This window comes from Tachypleus tridentatus, chromosome 13 (genome assembly GCF_004210375.1).
Source record: "Tachypleus tridentatus isolate NWPU-2018 chromosome 13, ASM421037v1, whole genome shotgun sequence".
Taxonomy (NCBI): Eukaryota; Metazoa; Arthropoda; class Merostomata; order Xiphosura; family Limulidae; genus Tachypleus; species Tachypleus tridentatus.
Genome location: NC_134837.1, coordinates 228,265,765 through 228,286,481, shown reverse-complemented (window position 1 = coordinate 228,286,481; position 20,717 = coordinate 228,265,765). Strand labels below are relative to the sequence as shown.

At 35.0% G+C, this 20,717-nt stretch overlaps 1 protein-coding gene across 4 annotated transcripts in view; it reads left to right on the top strand.

Annotated features, from left to right (window-relative positions):
* Positions 1-1,342: 1,342 nt before the first annotated feature.
* Positions 1,343-20,717, top strand: part of LOC143240849 (unconventional myosin-VI-like) — a 107,844-nt gene continuing 88,469 nt past the window's right edge. Inside the window, exons 1-2 of one of the 4 annotated variants that reach the window (XM_076484021.1) lie at positions 1,343-2,186; positions 2,940-3,037. The gene's annotated coding sequence lies outside the window, so the exon portion shown is untranslated. The remainder of the gene's footprint in view (positions 2,187-2,939; positions 3,038-20,717) is intronic. The other 3 variants (XM_076484020.1, XM_076484026.1, XM_076484022.1) reach the window with 3 other exon arrangements.

Here is a 20,717-nt window from a genome sequence, read left to right as displayed (position 1 = left end):
CACTTTTATCCGACTAAACACTAAATGAAGCCTTCCTAAGGTGCAGGTTCGCTTTTGACTGTAGTGTAGCTGGCTCTCCTGAATTAACCCACTGTCGGCGGCACTTAACATGTTAATAAAGTGTCCATTTCTCATCTTCATCACTAGGGTGTCCAAACAAAGCTTGAAGATCATGAGAGTGAAGAGATGTTTACTCGTTCTCTCAAATTATCAACTGACAACTCATGTGGTACTCATTTTCCCAACTTTGAAACTCTACCAAGTTGTTGCAAATGTCGAAGGACAGTGGAAGGAGATGAATTGAGTTTCTGGGTTAATTCTTTAACAGTTACAGCTCAATCCTCGTCAGGTGTTGGTAGAAGCAGGTCATTATCAAATTCAACACGGCGCCCAGTGCCAGCTACATCTGTCAAATTGCAGTCAACACTTCTGAACTTATTCAACCATCTTTGACACTTCCTCATATTTAGGATGTCATTGACGTACACCTCTTGAATGCTAAGCGTAGCTTCGGTAGCACTTTTTCCTTTTTCTGGACTCATAAAATATTATATGCCTTATTTGCTCCTCTGACACCTTCATGATAATTGAGCTTCTAAAATAAATAAAAATATTAAAGAAACTGACTGGCTTACAATTAATGCTATCAAGTCATCTCATATAACTTAACACTCCTACGAAAAGACGTTTCTAGTCCTGATTTCTCCAAGCCCGTTCCCCTGGCTGTGGTTTCGCTAGATAGTAGATAGGGACAGTGGAAATCTCGTTAATCCATTCATTAATGGATTTAAATGGCAATTTCATTTAAATACAAAATTATTAGCCTAATATTAATAACCTTTCAAGTTGCTCTGGGGCCTATTAGGCCCCACTTTTCGTAGGAGTGTTAAATGACTTTGAGACTAACTTCATTTAACAAAGAAATATGCATTTAAACTTATCTTATCCTGAAAACGACATTACTTCTGGGATGACCTGATACTATCAAGAATGAAAAGAAACGTACAGAATAGACATTACCTACTACAGATAACGAAGAAATAAACTAAACAGAACAAGGCAATCTCAAAGGTTCTGTGGATCACTTATTGCTGTTATTACAGGATGGAAGATAAACAAACTTTTTTTTAACAGATAAATAGAAAAGCAGTTAAAAGACATGCTTGCGTTTCAAAATGCCTTCGAAAGTGCAAGCAATTTTCTGGAAATTTTACTTTCCACAGCATGTTAAAACTAATAGCTTTGATGCCACTAGTGAGATATCTTGTGTAACAGATCCATGGCCTCAGTTCAATAGCACAGCAGCATGTCTGCGAACTCAGACCGTGAGACACGAGATTTCGATACTTGTGATGGGCAGAGCACAGATTGGCCATTGTGTAACTTTGTGCTTAATTTTAAACGAACAAACAGACCCATACAATGTTATTTGATTTAATTTAAAAATACAGTAGAAAGTACATATTTTTCTCCTAGGTTTGATTTCGGTTTTTTGCTTTTCATAGCTATAATGGTTTGGAAAGAAGGCAGGAATGTTTAACCAACTTCAGCTTACTGGTACTTTTACGTTCAACGTTAGGTATTGTGAGATATTGTCAAAATGAAGCTTCCATAAAGTTCAAATATACTACATTCATTTTAATAGAAGTATTGTCGGAAAAATGGTTAAATTTGCTGATGATACAAAGTTTATTTTGATCAGGCTGTTTGCAATTGGGATAACAGTTTGTTTTTACAAAGAATAATTGGTTGCTTAGTTGGACAACCATATTGTAGATGACATTTACATTTCATGAATCTATGAATATTTTCTTTTTTCTTTTACGGGTTGGTGACATTGGCAGTGATTTTCATGGATAGCCTTGAATGTTAAAGGATCAAATGATTCTCTGTGATGCATATATTGTGTAATTTATATTATAATTACAGACATACCTAAAGGAGACTATCCTTTTTATTTAAACTACATTTTATTTTGATGAAATACACCAGTTCCGCACTTATAACTAAAAAAACGTAAGTACGACTACTACTAGTTTTATTTTGTGGTTAATTATTTCTGAAATACTTTTGACAAATTGTCATATTTAAGATTAATTAGGTACTTGAGTAGTAAATAAAATTATCTTCGTGAGTGAGAAGAAAGAGGGAAGGATTATAATAAATGAAGTTCATTCAAACTGGAGGTGAGTTACAAGTGAGGTACCTCAAGATTTGTAATGGGACCCTTGATCATTTTAATATACATTAATGTTATTGATAATGATAAGAGAATGGTTTACATAAATAGTCAACTTCAATGATGATATTAAAGCTTTTGGTATAGTTAACTGTGAGAAGGTTGCTGTTTTATAGAGGGATTTGGATCAGTTGGAAAACTGGGTACATAGGTTTAAGATATCTTTTACTTATACTAAAAAAAGTAATGCATGTGGGCTATTTTAATTGAAATTGTAAAATTTCCACCTTGGTGCAAAGTAGCTTGATAATGTTATAGAAAAAAAAAGGTCATAGTAGTTTGATCAATCAATTTTTTTAAGCTATCAGACAGTGTGTGTTAATTGTTGCCCTTGGGAAAACAAACGAGTTGTGGTTTATATGTACAGGAATATTATTTATAAAGGTGGATAATTCTAGGTTAACCCACTCTTTTAGTGAAATTAGCTAGCAAGAATGTGCAATGTTTTCAGGTTAGAGGAAAATGTAGAGGCCATATTAATTAATTATAGTTTCTGAGTGTGAGAAAGAAAAGTGCAAATTGTGGGAATAACACCAGGGCTTGGAGAGGAACAGTAGCTTTTACACAAAAATGTTTCAATAAATGAGCAAGAATTTTAGTAAGATAAAAATGGTAATGTGGCAAGAAGATTTGATAATAATGCGCTTAAATTTTAGCTATGGAACAAGAATTAATTAACACTAACACATTTCTACCTTAGCTAATGAAGAAGATGGTGTTGAAACAGAGAAAGAAAAGAGTTTGGACAGGAAGAGATGACAGTACCAAGTTTAAAAAGAGGCTATAGTAAAGTTGTAGGTAATTCCTTTATGAAGTCTATAGGTTAAAAATGAATATTATGCTATTAAGGGTCAGACAACTGACAGAAAAGCAGGATAGTAACTGTGCTAACAGTGATGAAATGTTTTGCATATAGGGCTAATGATGCAGTGAATGTAAGGGTAGAGAAGTTAATTGATAAGTACAGGGAACTGATAAAGGTTTTTTTAATTGCTGAATAATAAAGGCTGTTGTGTAAAGACTATCAAGTTGTTTGGTTTGACTTGTGAGATAAGTTTGATAGAAAAAGGAAGTTTTTGGAAATTGATGGTTTACATTTAAATGTTATACATGATCATATCTCACTGTTAGAGATGAAATATTGTATAGATATGTATGCCACAGATTGTTTCAGAACTTGTAGTATTTGTTAATTAAGTGGATCCCTCTTAAAAAGCAAGTAACTCCAGAATATATTAGATATAATGAAAAGTGTAATGTTGGAACAAAAATCAGAAATAGTTTTAAAGGTAGGGTAGATTGTGTTGTTGTTATACTGTGGAAGCATTGGAAGTAAAATAGATGACCCTAAAGTACTCATTGGAATGAAAAATTTTGATATTGTGGGAACAACTGAGACTTCGTCAGATGTAGACAGTTTTGAGACAGTTTATTAGAAACCTCACAATAAGATTGAGATTATGGATATTAATAAGGTTTTGATTATGGGAATTTTAATTTCAGACATATAGATTGGTATATTTTTGGGTCAGACTGAGAAAATTGTGTTTTTAGAAACCTGTTAGGATGGTTTTCTTTATTGATTAGCCATAGAACTTACTACAGAAGATGACACTCTCAATTTATCATTGACATCTAATATGAGAACGTTTGAAAAGGTAGATATGGCAAATTACTGGGTGTAAGCAATGATTATTCTGTCAGATTTGATGTTTTACTGCATAAAAAAGGTAGGGAATAATAAAATTTGCATTACAGATTTCATTCAAAATAGACATGCATTTAAAAAAAAGAGATGTAATTCACCAAAGGTATTATGGATAAAAAAAAAACAGAAGAAATTTAAGATGTTACAAGGAATGAAGTTAGCACTATTTCTTCCTTTAGATTCAGTCAACTATTGGTACATTTATTATATGCATGTAATGTATAGTTTATGCAGTCATTGTGTCTGAGCTTAACCTACTGTATATAATTGAACACTAACGTAATGTTTTACAAGATATTTGAAGTTAGCACTATTTCTTCCTTTAGATTCAGTCAACTATTGGTACATTTATTATATGCATGTAATGTATAGTTTATGCAGTCATTGTGTCTGAGCTTAACCTACTGTATATAATTGAACACTAACGTAATGTTTTACAAGATATTTATTATTCATCTACATGTGACCAAGTGTTGTATTAAATATTGTAAATGTGACACATAGCTGATCTGTGATATAAAAATAATTCAGAGGCAAATTAAGAGTCATTTATTCTTGGTAGTTTTTTTGTTTTATTTTCGTTAGTGGCAATCTACTAGAATCTGACTTGATTTGCTATTTAGGCTAATGACACTTACTGAGTATTTGTGAAATATCATGCATAACCCATCTTTGTGTTAATAAACAGCTCCCAAAATTACTTGTGTCTTTATTGAACTAGTCAAGGCTATTTTAGACTGTATTGTCACTGTGTGACAGAACTAGATTGTCATAAGGTATAAGTTGACTTATATGATGGAAGACTTTGAGCACTGTAGAAGATCCAGAGTTAACCAAACAGGACATTAGGCTTTTAAAAATAGAACATGTAAAGATATTCTTTAAATACAATAAGGATAGGTAGAATGTTAGGATCGAGCCAGGGCTTTGAGAGATGTTAATGTCTGATGTGTGTGAGATGGATGGATTACTAAATCCTCCTGCTTGTTCACTTTTTACTAATGAGTATTTAAGTAGTATTTCTGATTTTGGGAAGTTGTTAGAAGGAACCATGATTGATGAAGAAGATGATTGCCTTCTGAGCTTGTTCAAAAATTATTTGGGAGTTTAAAGAATGAACCAGCTTTGAAAGAGGTTAAGGAGTGGATATTCAAGCTTTGTGCTAGCATTTTTTGAAAGTTTTTGAGTAGTGGGCAGGGGTTAAAAGAGGAAAAGATGGTTAATATTACTCAGTCTTCTTTTTATATACTTTTTTAAGAGAGGTGACAAAAAATATCTGTATAATTATAAGCACATTAGTTTTTACATTAGTGCAAAAGGTTTACAAAAGTATGATAAACATTTTTTTGCAAAGACATTTAACAAAATCTACAATTTTGTTGGATAGCCAGCATGGTTTCACTAGGGGAAAATCATGTGTTACCAATCCTTTGACATTCTTTCAAAAGATTACTGCTCATGTTTATGAGTGTAAAGTGTGGATTGGACATATATGAATTTTCAGAAAGCATTGGGTAAGATGCTGCATAAAAGGCTTGTTGTGAAATTGATTTCTAAGGGTGTGGGAGTTAAGTTTGCTCAATGATATAAACAAAGCTGGAGGAAGAAAGCAGAGAGATGTTATAAATGGGATTCAGCGAAACTGGATTAATGTTGCAAGCATGATGTCTCAAGGCTCTGTGTTGAGACTTTTGCTCCTCTTTAGTTATATTTATAATATAAACAAAGGAATGATCAATAAGTATCTTGAATTTGATGAGAACATTCAGGTCTTGGATATTGCTGGTTGTGAGAAGATGTCCTGATTCACAGAAGGATTTGGTGAGTTATGTGAGTTATTATAATAAATGCAAGGTACAAAATCATAATTTGGTTTTGAATAAGCCTAATAGTGTTGGGCAGATAAGGATCTTGGTATTCTTGTTGATTAGTTTCCTACGCTCTCCATGCAATGTGCCATTCCTAGTGGTAGAATAAATAGGATTTTGGTTGCCTTTACAGAAATAGTGAATACAGATTTACAGAGGTTATCATATCATTGCATAGGTCATGTATGGAGTATGTGTTTATCTTGGGCTCTTTATCTTAAGAAGGACATTTAATTGTTGAAAATGGTTTAGAGAATGGATACTAGGATTATACCTGGAGTGGAAAGGATTTCATATGAGGACAGTTAAAGTCTCTGAAGTTGTATGCCTTTGAAAAAAGAGGAGTAAGGAGGGGTATCATTGAGGTGTTTAAAATTATTAAAGGATTTAAGATTAATGCATCATCATTTTTGTGTTTAATGGTAATAGGACTAGGAAACATAGTTTTGACTTAAGATTTGCAAAGGTAGAAATTGTCTGCAAATTGGCTTGGGGATTATTTAGGACATCAGAGCAAGACACATACAAATGGATATTTGATGAAACAGATGAGACAGCACGATGGGCCAGAGCCTCTTTTAGTCCCTCATATTTTATGTTATGAAGTGTAAGATGTCACCTAGCCTACGCATTATGGAATAACTGAATTTTATTTTTATTACTCAACATTTTTAGCATATATGGTACCCCTGTACTGGTGGTGTTACTAATTTAATAATATATAAATTTTATGTGAGGTGTATGAATGGAATACAGTGTGCAACTTGTAATAATTATAGTAGAGGGAAAAAAAAACTATATTAAAATCAAGTGTAACATTATAGTGGGGAGAAATATGCACTATCTGTTTAAAGGTGTAATATATATTTAACATCATTACTGTGAGAGGGCACATCAGTGTATGTGGAAATGGTGAGTAGAGTTGTGAAACAGGAAATTTCAAATGATTTATTAGGACACTGTTACCGAGATACATCATCCTCTATTTTCTTAGACTTGATATTAGGCTTGTATTGTGTTTTTAACAAGTTTTCTCATTTACTTGACCTAGAGGGTAAATTCTTTGTGTACCATAGGGATTGAGCTGTTTGAGGTAATGTGGTATCAGATTGCTGTTATAGCATGTGGAGAATATCATATTAGTTATAGATGAAAAGGTTATTTTATGTACTGCTTAATGAATGAATACATATATTTGAAGTTGATGAAAATATGTTTCATAAATTTAACCCAAGTTGTCTGTAGATTAATAGATAAAATGATGTAATATTGCTGTGCTCCAGATAAGTACGATGTTTCAACCTGTGTAGAGTATTTGAGGCTTTTGGATTGAATAAACAACAACTGTACTATTATAATCATTATATATTTATATATCAATTTTCACTCCTTCATTTCTTTAGTATTGTGTGTATGTGAAATCTTTATTTTATGAAATTAACTGAATTGAGATTATTCAATTAAACCAAAATAGACCAAGGCAAATTTGTCACACTCTATATATTTTTCTTCTAAGGCAGTAAATAAATAGAGTTGGTATTTGATTCGTGAATTGTATTTGCACTTATTTTAGAGTTTAACTCTATAAGCACCAGCTGAGCACAATTTTTCTAGTGCCTTCTAAGTTTCACTGGCAGAACTGCAACACTAACCACAATTTGCTTATAATTCATTTTGAGCCCTGCACTACAAAAAATTCTATACTAGGGTAAAATTAACAGTTATCTCATGTTCTTTTGAAACCCAAACTTGAAAATTTAACACTGTCCACGTTGACAAGATAAGTATAGATTGCATTATGTAGTAACCATCTTTGTCAGGTGAGTTGCACGTAAGACATCAAGATGCCTACAGATTACAATGTGAGGAAACAGAGAATTACACAAAAACTGTAGTAGTTAGTTAAGTCAAAGTAAAATGTAAGTAAGTGAAATGCAGTGAACAAAAGCAGCTCATAATGATAAAATAAAAATCATGATTTAAAAATAAATACAAATGAAATCAGTAAAAAAAGTGATTGAAATAAAAAACCCAATTAAAGTGAAGTACAGTAATTGTATAGAAAACTTCAATTTAAATTTATTGAAATTATAATACATGAACCTGGTCAGAACAGAAAATAAAGATCACTAAAAAGTTCAGATTTAGATCAAAATAAAATCATAGACATAGCTTGCTCATCACATAATACAAAATAAAACATATTACAAATTTAAAATTGTAACTAAAATATCAAACAAAAACTGGTCATCATATTCTGGTATACAGGACAAAATTAGACACAAGTTTCAGTGTGTTGTAAATTTGAACAGTTTGTTCCCTGCACAGTGCAAAAGTAATAAGGCCTCTTTTTACTTCATGGCTTGATCTTTTCAGTGTTCTGACTATTGGTCTATTGGATATCTAGAATTCTGGGTAGTTGCTGAACCCTGGGCTGACATTCTTCAGATTCAAATTGCCAGGCAAGCAGAGCTTCAGGAAGACTGCACCAAGATAGAGGACTTTGTGTACCTCCTTGAAGTACTGATGGATGTCTCCAACTTTATGTTAATGCACTGTACCTCTTCAGTATCCTGGGTTTTAGTGCTCTTTGTCTTGCAAAGTGGAAATAGGCGTTAGATCAGAGTTTGTCAGTGTGTTTGTGAACGATTTCATGGATATTTCCATTGGAATTGATTAGAAATTTTTAACTAAGCTGATCTAGCTGAATTATTGTATTATTGTCATACAAGTTACTTAATTGTGGGCTCTTTATCTTGTAACCCAAGATCTTTATGTTGGATAAGTACCCACCCACTTCTAACTCTTTGGCTACACTTTTTTTTTACCAACTTATTGTGGTATTGATTTTCATCTTATAATGCTTCAGTGGCTGAAAGGGAGAATATGTTTAGAGTTATAGTGTCAAATCCTTGACCCTTAATTCAAAAGCCAATCACTGGACCATGTTGGCCAGTAGGTTCTGTAATGTAGTGGTCCATCCTTTTCATTAGTGAAAGAGTAGCCCAAGAGTTGGAGGCTGACTACCTTCCAGCTGGTTGGCAATTCAATGTTCGAGACAATGGCAAATAGCCTAAGTAGCTTTGCTGCAACTAAAAAATAAGCAAATATAACTGTTTCATGGCCGAAAGAGCAAGCTTATTTAATGATAACAGTAGTCAAACCAGTGACCATCAAAATCATAGGAAATTGCAAATTTAAGTGTATTAACCAAATTTGAATAAATAATAAAATCAATAAATTAGAATTTAAACTTACATGTTTAAGTCATTTTATTTAAGGTGAGAAAAACACAACATTCATATGGATATTTTCTTCTGCTTTGTACTTTATTTCATAAATAATAATTAATTTGATAAAAACACCTTTTACTCAAATATTGATAAACTGACTACAGCCACAATGTAGCCTTCATGATGTGCAATGATAAGTAAACACAATAATAGTAAGAATAATACAGATGCATCAAACCAGCATTTTAATGATTCAAATTAATATTTTGCTGTCGTTACACTGAAATATTATTGTGTAGGAAACAATAATAAATTTATATTCATGGTATTTATTTGAAATTGCACACTCAGTCCCCAAACTGTGTATAGATGAATAATGTTAAGCTTTACCTAATATTAATTCTCCTAGTTACTGTTTAGTAGTTTTCTGATTTGTAACCGACGTCATGAAATAATATTTATTTTTATAAACAAAAGTCAATAGTTTGAGTGATCTTGTGAAAAGTTTTAGGGAAGATCCCTCAGAATAATATTCTTATTTTAATCTTGTTATAGCTTTTGTACTATGTTGCACATACACACTGAACATTACTACTTGCATGTGAAGAAATGCATGACTGATTGCTGGTACTGTACCGTAAACCCCTCCATGGGCTGCCAAGTGAGAAGTTATGTAACCTACACTGGCTACCTTGTAACCAGTTTGTAGATAGTTTAAAGTAAAGGCAAGAGGAGATATTTGCAGAACAGATGAAATAATGGACAAGCACAAGCACCATCAGATACTGATGGAAAAAAACTGATTTTGTATCATCCTCGAAGGTGTAGAAAAGTTTATCAAATTTTGGATATGGTACAGTAGTTGTGACACTAGCACCCTATCTTGATTTTGTCTTTTCTACCTGTTTCACAGTGTCAAAGTTCAGTCTTGTAGCTATAGACTAGTGCTGTTGGAACAGCCTGCTTTCTGTAACTAGGGTTTTATGTGTAGGTTCTATATTTGCAGTAGAAGGTAACAATACAATGAACTGTGTCTCTATTGCACCGTAGAACACCACTTGGATATTTGGGCAGAATACCACATTCTATTTTTAAGTTCATATGCACAGTTCATAGTTTTTTGCCAATTTTTTTAAAACTGGATGGATTTTGCTGCAGAAGTAAAGTTTGTCTATTGCAAGAGAAAACTGGCTTGATAATTTTTGTTGTACAGAACTGTGTAAAAGTGTTAGGACAAGAGGATATAATGTCATTCTTTCCATTTTATAGGGCTAATTCTTCCATGCCATTACAAAATGTAAACCTTTACATTGTAGTAATGCTTCACTGATCCATGTTGACAACTGAATGAGCCAAGGTGAGAATACTTATCATTTTTTAGAATTCCCATATACTTGTACCAAGGGTATGAATGAACACACAGATCACACTTCGGGTCTGAAGTAACTGTCTTGGTACTCCATACAGTGTCAACTATATAGAAAGAAGCTAGAATATGTGGATATGCTAGCCTTTAAATTGTGGTACCAGTATGTACTAGAAAAAAAACAATTTAATAGCACTCCACCATTAAACCTTGATAAAAACAGTGTTTAACATGATATATTAAGTTTTATTGTCATGCCATAGCCTAGAAAGTGTAAAAAATTGTCAGTAGAGCAGAAAATTTGTATAAAAGCTTTATACTTGATACAGGTTGGACTTTCTGACAAGTTGGTGCAGACTTGAAATGCTCCACATGCGGTATCAAATATGCTCTAGATAGTGAGACTGAGGAAGGTAAATTTGAAAATAGGAAAAGAAGAGGCAAAACACCTAAACTCAATGATATTAATGTTAAGTATCTTTGTTTATGCAGCCTTCAGGAGAGAAGGAAGACGTCCTCTGATTTCAAGCATGAGATAAATTACCATGTACCAAATGACAAAAACGTGTGTCCAGATCTACAGTATCGGGAAGACTCGGTGAGAGTAGAATATTTGGTTATGTAGTGATTAAAAAAACATATAATTGGATCTTCAAATATTGTTAAGAAAGAAACTGAAATTTGCTAAATAGTACAAAAACTGGAGTATTAATGGTTAGAAATGAGTGTTATAGATGGATGTGTTCAAAATTGAAATATTTAACTCAAGGTTTAGGTTATACATCCAGTAGAAGAAAAGTGAAATATACTTACCACATTGCATAGCATCTACCATGGAGCATGAGAGAGGCATTGTGACAGCTTAAGGTGTTTTTCTGCAAAGGCAACAGGAGATATTTGCAGAATAGATGAAATAATGGACAAGCACAAGCATCATCAGATACTGATTTGTTGTGGTATACCTAGTGGTTTGCATGTTATTGGTAAATGATTCTACTACCAAGAAGATAATAACCCTAAGCACTCATCCAACCTCTGAAGAAATTACTTAGCTAAGAAAGAATTTGCTGGTATCATAAAGCCCTGATATCAACCCAATTGAGCAGATTTGGGTTTGATAGAACACAGCCTTGACAAATCAAAAGTTAATACCAAATAAACTTTATGGGAATGTATCAGAGATATATGGAGTAAAATCCGAAAAGATACTTTGATTAAATATGTTGCAATAATGCCTTAAAGACAGTCTGCAATTATTAAAATAAAAGGAGAATGCACAAAATATTATTTGTTTGATGAACTCTAACACTTTAATTGAGTTTTTACTGCATAAAGTTTGGATATTAATAAAATGTTGATGTTTCACCTGTGATTTACCTTCCATTGTCCTTTGAAAGTAGCCTGAAATCTAATTTTTGACTTTATCCTGACACTTTTGCACAATACTGTATATCCATGTGTAAAATATGAATATCTGAACTGAGATGTGAAATAACTGTTTATGCTCAGTAAATGACATTGCCAAGAAGAAATTTAAAATATAGTCTCCAATTTTGTCTAGTTTGTTGACAATTGCCTAGGACAAAGCTGGTGCTTAATGGCAAGTGGTGACTTTGTGCATAATGTGTGATACATGATATTAAGTTTGTAGTTGTCCAGTGCCTCAAAAATCTCAACCTTGCATCCATATATCATTATCAGCACAATTTATATGATTCCCCTCAGTGTAGATTCCTGTATGTGGTGAGGGGACCTCCCAGAGAAGGTTCTGTTCTTTCAGTTTATCTCCTCTGGTAACCCTTGAAGGGGAGGAGAGGATCCTGGTGGTTAAGGGGTTCAACCTTAACACACCACTTTGGCCTTGAATTCCTGTAGATGGGTGGCCTTGGGTCAGTTGGCTGGTCCACTCGGGCTAGTGTCAACCAAGTACCAGTGTTGGATGTTATGGACATTACATCTGATGCTGGTGTTTGGGTATAGTGCTCACAAAACTCTGGCACTGCTGCAGTATCTACTGAACCAACCTACCATGAAGCCTTACGAGGGTAGGGTCAGTAGACACCAAAATTTCCCTTTCTTTATTATGGATACTCCAATTAAAAATCTTAATAAAATAGTGACAAAAACAGTCTATAGGTAAACGACAATGTCTTGAAAATTCTGAGCAGCAATCCTCACCATCCGTATCATCTGTTGTACCTCATTTTCTTATAGTGCACTTACTATCAGACAAACCTAGGGCAAATGTCTCTCTTTTTCATTCAGAAGAGACAAGAGGGAAGTGTCAGCTCTCCAAAGTCAGTAAGAAACTTCAATCTGGTGACATATTGGTGGAAACATCCACATCTTAACACAGTGAACTCCTGTTGATTTCAAAAGCAAATAGGGATATACCTATTGAGATTACACCTCATGCTACTTTGAATTCATCACGAGGAGTTATTGTTGAGAGGAATTTGAAGAATTTCCCAGATTCTCGCTGGTTTCTCCACCCAAGGAGTTTCTGCAGCGAGGCATATCTCCACTTGCAAAGAGGGAATTATAGTGCTGACCAATGTCTTCATTCTGACATTTACATCACCACGTGCACCTGCCACCATCAAGGCAGGATATCTAAATTGTAGGGTATGGCCATACATTCCAAACCCTCTCCAGTGTTTCCAATGGCGACTTAAAGACATCATGTCGTGGTTTCCCGACGTGCTCATTGTGGTGGCAAGGACCATGATGCCTGTGAGTGTGACACAGACCCACATTGTGTGAACTGCAGTGGTTCTCATCCTTCCTACATTCGTTCTTGCCCTAAATGGTTGGAGTTAAAAGAGGAGTAGCATTTGAAAACAACTCATAACATTAGTTATCCTGAGGCTCGTTAATTGCTGTCCACCACTCCATCTCGGAGATATACTGCTGCACATCATTCCACAACTACAGTAGAAGTGCAGACAGATCTCTCAGTGCTTCCAAGAGAATCATTCTCAAAACAAATGAAAAGCATTTTGACCTCCATGGTTAAAAAAGTTGATGAATCAACTTCTACACCCATTTCTGTTCCTCCCATACATTCCAACAAACTTCAAGATCCACATCCTTTTGTTCCAAATACAGACATTTCTTCAGATACATCTTTTTCTCCTGCCCCAAGATGCAAAACAATCATTCATTCGCATTCTCAGTCACTGGAATCCCCTTCCAACAACAAAGACCTGCCCAGTCGACCCAGGGCAGCATCCATGGATGTCGATAGACCTCCTCCGAATAAGGGGCACTAAGGAAAAAAGATGTGGTCATAAACAGAAGGGTTTTCCAGCCACTTTGCCTATGTGTCATTAAAAATGGCACAATGGAACTGTCAAGGTTTATGTTCTAGTCTGGGTGACATTAAAACATTGATTGCTTCCTACCATCCTGTATGTCTTTCCTTACAAGAAACATTTCTGAAACCTGCCGACACAGTCATCTTTCAGGCTGTGTGATGGACGAGTACATGGAGGGATGGCACTGTTGGTTGATCAGCATGTGCCCACCCTGTCTTTGTCACTCAACACACCCTTGGAGGCCGTGGCCATCCGTGTTTCCTTGGGTCATACCATCACCATTTGTTCTCTCTACCTGTCACCTGTAGATACATATGATCAATCAGACCTTGATGCTTTCGTTGAACAGTTGCCATTTCCCGTTCTAATCCTGGGGGACTTAAATGGGCATCATCCTCTCTGGGGAAGTGCTGTTATTGATAGGAGGGGTTGCTGTGTAAAGCATATGCTCTCTGATCACAACCTTTCTCTTTTCAATTCTGGTTCTTCCACTTATTTTCATGCACATAGTCAGTCCTTTACTGCTATTGATCTCTCTGTTTGCTTCCCCTTCATTATTCTCCCATTTTTCATGGAAGGTTGACAATAATCCACCAGGCAGTGATCATTTTCCTATACTTTTTACTCATGTTTATTTAAAAAATTTTAACGGACAGAAGATTCAAAGTTTGTGTGGGTTCGAGACTTTCCCGTTCTATTCTAGAGGAACTTGGAGTCCCTCAGGACTGTGCTTTGAGTGTTACACTTTTCAGTATAAAGATTAATGCCATCACTGAACAACTCCCTCTCACTGCTGCAAACGGGCTCTATGTCGACGACTTTCATATCGTGTCAGTCGTTGAACATGAGATATATTGAGCAGCAACTACACGCTGCCCTCGATCGTGTACTGAAGTGGACCGTGGTGAACGGCTTTTATTCCTCTCTCTCTTAAACCATTTGCATGCACTTTTGCCACCAATGGGATATCCGCCCTGATCCTGAACTCCGTATCAGTGAAGTTTCGATGCCTGTGGTCCCTGAGATCAAGTTCTTGGGGCTTATCTTTGATCGTAAGCTGACCTTTATACCATACTTAAAGCAGCTAGGATCAAATGCACAAGAGCACTGAACATCCTCTGTGTCCTATCTACCAACAGTTGGGGAGCGGATCGATGTTCTGTGTTAAAGATATATCGTGCTCTTATTTGATCGAAACTCAGCTATGGATCAATGGTCTGTGCCTCTGCCAGACCCTAAAAGATGCTGGACTCCTTTCATCATCAAGGACTTCGACTCTGCATTCGGGTTTTCCGCACCTCCCCAGTTCAGAGCTTATACATAGAATCTTATGAACCTTCTTTGCACCGTTGCCGTTTGCAATTGTCTTTACTGTATTCTTTGAAACTTTGTTTCGTACCAAAGCATCCCACCTTGGGTTGTGTTTTCCTTCCTCCATGGGCCATGCTTTTTCAGACCAGATGATCTGCCATTGCTTCTTTTGGCCTTCGCGTCCAGGCGCAATTGGATGAATTGGGTCTGTCCTTGGATAACATTGCAGAATCCACTGGTCAGCCCATCCCACCATGGCTTATTACAGTCCTCAAATGTGACCTTTCTTTAAGTCATCTGAGAAAAGCAGATACTCCCAATTGGAAGTACTGTCTTTTATTTACTGAATATCTTTCGAGTAATATTTCCATTCCAATTTATACAGATGGTTCCAACTCAGGTGACTGTGGACTCTGCCAGGGTTTGTTGCAGTTTGGTGGTTGCATGCAGAATCCCCTCTGCAGCTTCTGTGTTTACTGCTGAACTGTATGCCATTTCTCTTGACCTGGATCATATTGAAGCTAAGCAGTACTCCAACTGCACTGTTTATACTGACTCGCTTTGTTCTCTACTGGTCCTGGAATTGGTTCACGTTGGTTCACACTCTGTTCTCACTGATATTCAAAACTGACTGACCGATTTCTCATTAACATCCACATCTATCCAGTTTTTCTGGATACCAGGCCATGTTGGTATTTGCAGGAACGAGCTTGCAGACACGACAGCTAAATCTATCTGCTCTGGCACTATCACTACTGTGCCTATTCCATACATGGACTATGGTCCTGTATTGAAAGCTTGCTCTATACCAGCTGGCAGTCGACTTGGAGTGAGCAACACGAAAACAAGCTTTTCCAAATAAAACCCTATATTGGGATTTTGGCCGTCTTGCTTCCATAAGGATCGGAAGGAGGAACTTGTTCCGAGTAGACTATGCATTGGTCACAGTTTTTTAACTCATCGTTTTCTTTTATCTGAAACTGATGCGCCAATGTGTAGTTTGTGTAACACTCAGATCACTATAAGCCACATTTTACTTTCTTGCCATTGTTACGACTCTCACTGATGGCACTATTTTAAACATGTTCTGTCTCAAGGTTTGTCCTTAAAATTAGACAGTGTTATTGGTGACGGTAACACTGTCCACCTTGATAAAGTTTTTAGGTTTTTATTGGTCATTAATATTTTTAATGTCATTTAAGTGTTTTATATTTCTTCATTAAACATTTTTTTATTGTGCTTCCCTTTTTAAGAGTCAGAATCTCTCTAGTTCGATTTTAAATTAGAAAATGGCCGTAACTTCAAATAACTCAACACCAGGACTTGAAAGGCCAACTTCAGGTGACTGACGCTGCTGTTTGAACTACCCGTTAGTCATCCTGGCAAGTTATTATTACAATTTTGCTGCATGTCTTTTAACACTTTTATTACTTCACCCTTTGATAATGGCTGTAATGACACAACCCGGAACCAGGACTGGAAAGGCCATCTTCAGGTGTCTGACGGTGGTTCTTGTACTTACCTATTAGTCTTTCTGGTGGGTTATGATAATTACCATTATACTACAGAATGTCCTTTATAACTTCTCTTTCTGTAGTTTCTCTCTTAACATTGTAGACTGGATGTCAACATTGGTTTTATGCCATTTTTGTTTTTAATTACTGTTTTGTTTTACCTTCATTTCCTTTTATGAATTTTACTACATTACCTTTTTACTGAATGTTTGGTGCAGATAGCCTAGCTGCTTTGTGCCATAAAACACTAAATCAACCAACAAACCAACCAATCTTATTTCTTACAACTTCATTATTTAATGCTGTGAAAGGCTGGTTAGAATATTTCTGTGGGATTCATAAAATTCTGACAGGTATTTTTCAAAATTGTATGGATATATTTGCATATAGTAACACACCTGAACTGATTTTTTTTTTCATATGATCAGAGGATACTTTACAAAATTATAACTCAAAAAGTAGGTTGAACACCATCCTGATTTTTCTTTGTAGGTCATATTCAGAGATGTCAGAATATATGGTAAAAATCTGAAAAGGCTGAATAACTGGTGACATGGTCAAACTATGGCCTGAAGTTGGGCTATTTTTAGCTAAATCATAAAAGGTTGCATGCAGCTAAATTTTTTACAGGAGATCTAACAGACTTTTAATTACAACAATTGGTGATTTATCAACTGACATGTTATAGGAAATTAGAAAAAAAAAATCAGCTTTACATCGTATTTAGTCTTAGAGCTATGGCTTATTACATAAACCAGTGTTTTTTACGATTTTGGTTTTTCAGGTGATTTTACTGCCTCACTGTGCAAATCCTAAGAGAAATAAAGTTGGTTTGAGACTATTTTTGAATTCTTTGAGATTAATTCAGTCAGTGTTGGAAATTTCAGCCTTCTACCACCATTACTCTTGCAGCTTTAAGCAGCCAAAGTTGTCCGAAAATGAATTCGCCAAAAATAAAAAAAAAATAAATTAATTAAATTTTACAGGGCTGTAAATCAGAAACTATTAGAGATATTGATCTAATCTTTGGCAATTTTTCATTATATGGGTAGATGAGCACGTGAATTTTTTCAAGGCATTTTGTGGGGGTCACCTGCAGCCCCCTGGATGATTTGACATGGAATGACCCTGCTATAGTCTACAGTTTCATGTGAACCATGTAAAACAACATCATAGTTGAAATTGCTTTTTTAAGAAATAAATGGCAGATCCATATTTGCTTCATAGTTCCACTATAAACAGTACTGATGAGTAGCTCATTATGGGAAACGTTTGGGTAACCTGACCAAGTTATCACCCTAAACTGTGTACATAAACAGTCAAATTTTTATAGGGTACTTGCTTTCATTGTTTGGACGTAGCCCTCTAGATTACTCTGTTATCCACTGGGTTGAATCTACACATAAATCATTGACAGTTGTAACCCACTCATCAAGTTGATCCTCATCCAAAGTGTCAAATACAGAATCATCTAGACTTGGTATAAGATATTATGTTTTCATTTCATGAATCCATTCTTGCCTGAAACTCATTAAGAAACAAACAAAATGTTCTTTAGCTATCCATTTAGACACTGACAGGATTATCTGTTTCACATCACTTCCATGATTGTTGCTGTAACTATTATTTTGTATTTGATTCTAAACCATTTTATTTCACAACTGATCTGCATGAATGAAATAAAATATTCACATTTAGCTTAAAAATATGTTGTATAAAATAGTTATCATGATTTTATGTCTGAGTAAGATATTGGCACTATGTTTAGGTACACGTGTGAAGTTATAAACAATATTCATATAGCTACATACAATGAATTTGCATTGCAAGACCCTGTTGTTTCTATTTAAAAGAACTATAGCTGAATTGAGTTACATAAATCTTTATTGAACAATCAATTATAGTCAGTTAGCAATTATAGTATTTTTTAACATTAAGTTAGTCATTAATTAAACATATCTAATGAACATGGTAATAAATATAGAGCACAGCAGAAGAGTAACACTAGCAGTTTAATTACAAAATAAATTGGCCATCAGTTATTTTTAAAAAGTCCAAAAAAGAATGTCATTATTAGTCACTTTTTATTTGAAGCATTTTTCATTCATTAAATATAGTAATGTAAATATATGGGTGAATTGGGCTAAGTATTCTTTTACAGTAGGTGTCTGTGATTTGTTGGCAATAAATTTGATGATAAACAAATAGAACCCACTCCATTTGTTTTTAAAATAATTTATTCAAAAGTTAAATGTATGTACAAAAGTGCTTTATGCTATGGAGATCATAGTTGTATCTTTAACACCATACAGTTTTCTTCTTGACAAAAGTCTATTAAGGCCAGGTTTATTTTACAATATGAAGCATCTGTATTTTTACATTGGAAAACCTCCAGACTGTCCCATCAATTAGTACATGTAGATGTACTTTGCCCATCACCTGGTCATCAAATGTTCAAGTGATTGTCACTACTGCACCCATTGTCTCGTAGAACCTTCACTTTCTTTCCTCCTACATATCCTTCACTTATTGGCATGTTATTATTTAGTATATTCTCTTGATGTTTGTCACACACTTTAGTACCACTGGCACTGTTGATCCAGTTGCAAACTTCAGCTGATCCTTAATTGTACACTGTTCATTCATAGAATTAGCACTTCTTTTTCGTGGTGAATCTTATGTGATTTCTTAATTCTGTTTCTTCTGGCAGTAGCATTCATGGTGCCATTCACGTATTGTTGTTTCTAACCATTACTATCTTTTTCAATGGTTCCAGCTTCTTTATCTTGGAATTTCTGCTGTTGCTTGCTGGTAATAGACTTGTGCTCATCTGCAGTGTGTTCCATTTTATAACAAACAAAGCACCTCTTCTCCCTTCTATTTGTTAACCTCCTGTCACCTTTGGTAGACTCTTTCTTTTTGGTCACCCATCACTGGTTTTGAATTTAACTGGATATTTTTGGACTTGCCATTTATACTTCTTCCATGGGCTTCCGTACATTGCACTACTAGCTTGATCATTTCTTTCACATTTTTTTTATTCTCTCCTTTAAGAACAGTAGCATGTCATTTGACCATGAACTGTTCTCATTTTAGTAGATCTACCATTCCCTAAAAACTATTTTCACAGTTGGTTGTGCCAGTCTGTCAGGTGAATTATTGCCATAGATATGTCACAAATTGAAGTGCAGTTTTTTTCAGTTTCAGGTTATACTTCTCTAAATTTTCAGAAAAACTTTCTGCTGTAAGTTCATATCATTTTATTAAAGTCATTTTTAATATGTCATACTCGATGGTGTCTTTTGACATCATGCTTGCATGCACTTGTGCACCCTGCTAGTACAGCAGTATGTCTCTGGATTTACAATGCCTAAATTAGGGGTTCAAATCCCCTTGGTGAGCTCAGCAGATAGCCGGATGTGGCTTTGCTATAAGAAAACACACACACACACACATGCACTTATAGGCCTTTTCCTGTGAGAATTGGTCTGAGACAGACTGCCCATTCACATTTGTCCCAGTTTTGACTTTGAGAAAATCTGTCATATCCTTCCAGGAAAGTATCCATGTTATCCTTCTGTTCTTTAGATATGGACAGCTTGGGTTGGCTGGCCCTGTCTATTTTGCCATTCTTCAGTCCTTCTTCCTTTGGTTGGGTAAGCTTTGCAATCTCAAATTGTGCTCTTCTTCTCTCTATTTGAAGTCTCTCCCCCTCTCTTTCACAATTTCTTCTTTCTTGATCTGTGCTCTTATTCTTTCTCTCTCTATTTCCAGTCTTTTCTTTCATTTTTTACTTTCTCCTTTTTTAATTTTAGGCTTTCTTTCTCTCTTCTCTCTGTAGTTCTTGTTTAACAAACTTGTATAGTTTACTGTCTTTCAGCCTGACACACACTCTTCTTTCTATCAATTTTATACAGATTTGACATGGTTATATAGTATGATTTTTATCTCCAGACTATTTTTGCAACTATCACAATTGTGTATATACAGGCCTAATTATACTTGCTGTCATTCATGCTTTCTCCTATCTTTGTTCATCACTATATAATCCTGACTGCGACTTACCAAATGTCACACACTTTTTTTTAAGTAGTAGTATCTAGAAAGTAGGTTGAATAATATAGGTGTGCTGGGCTAAGGATTTTTCTACCATAGGTGTCT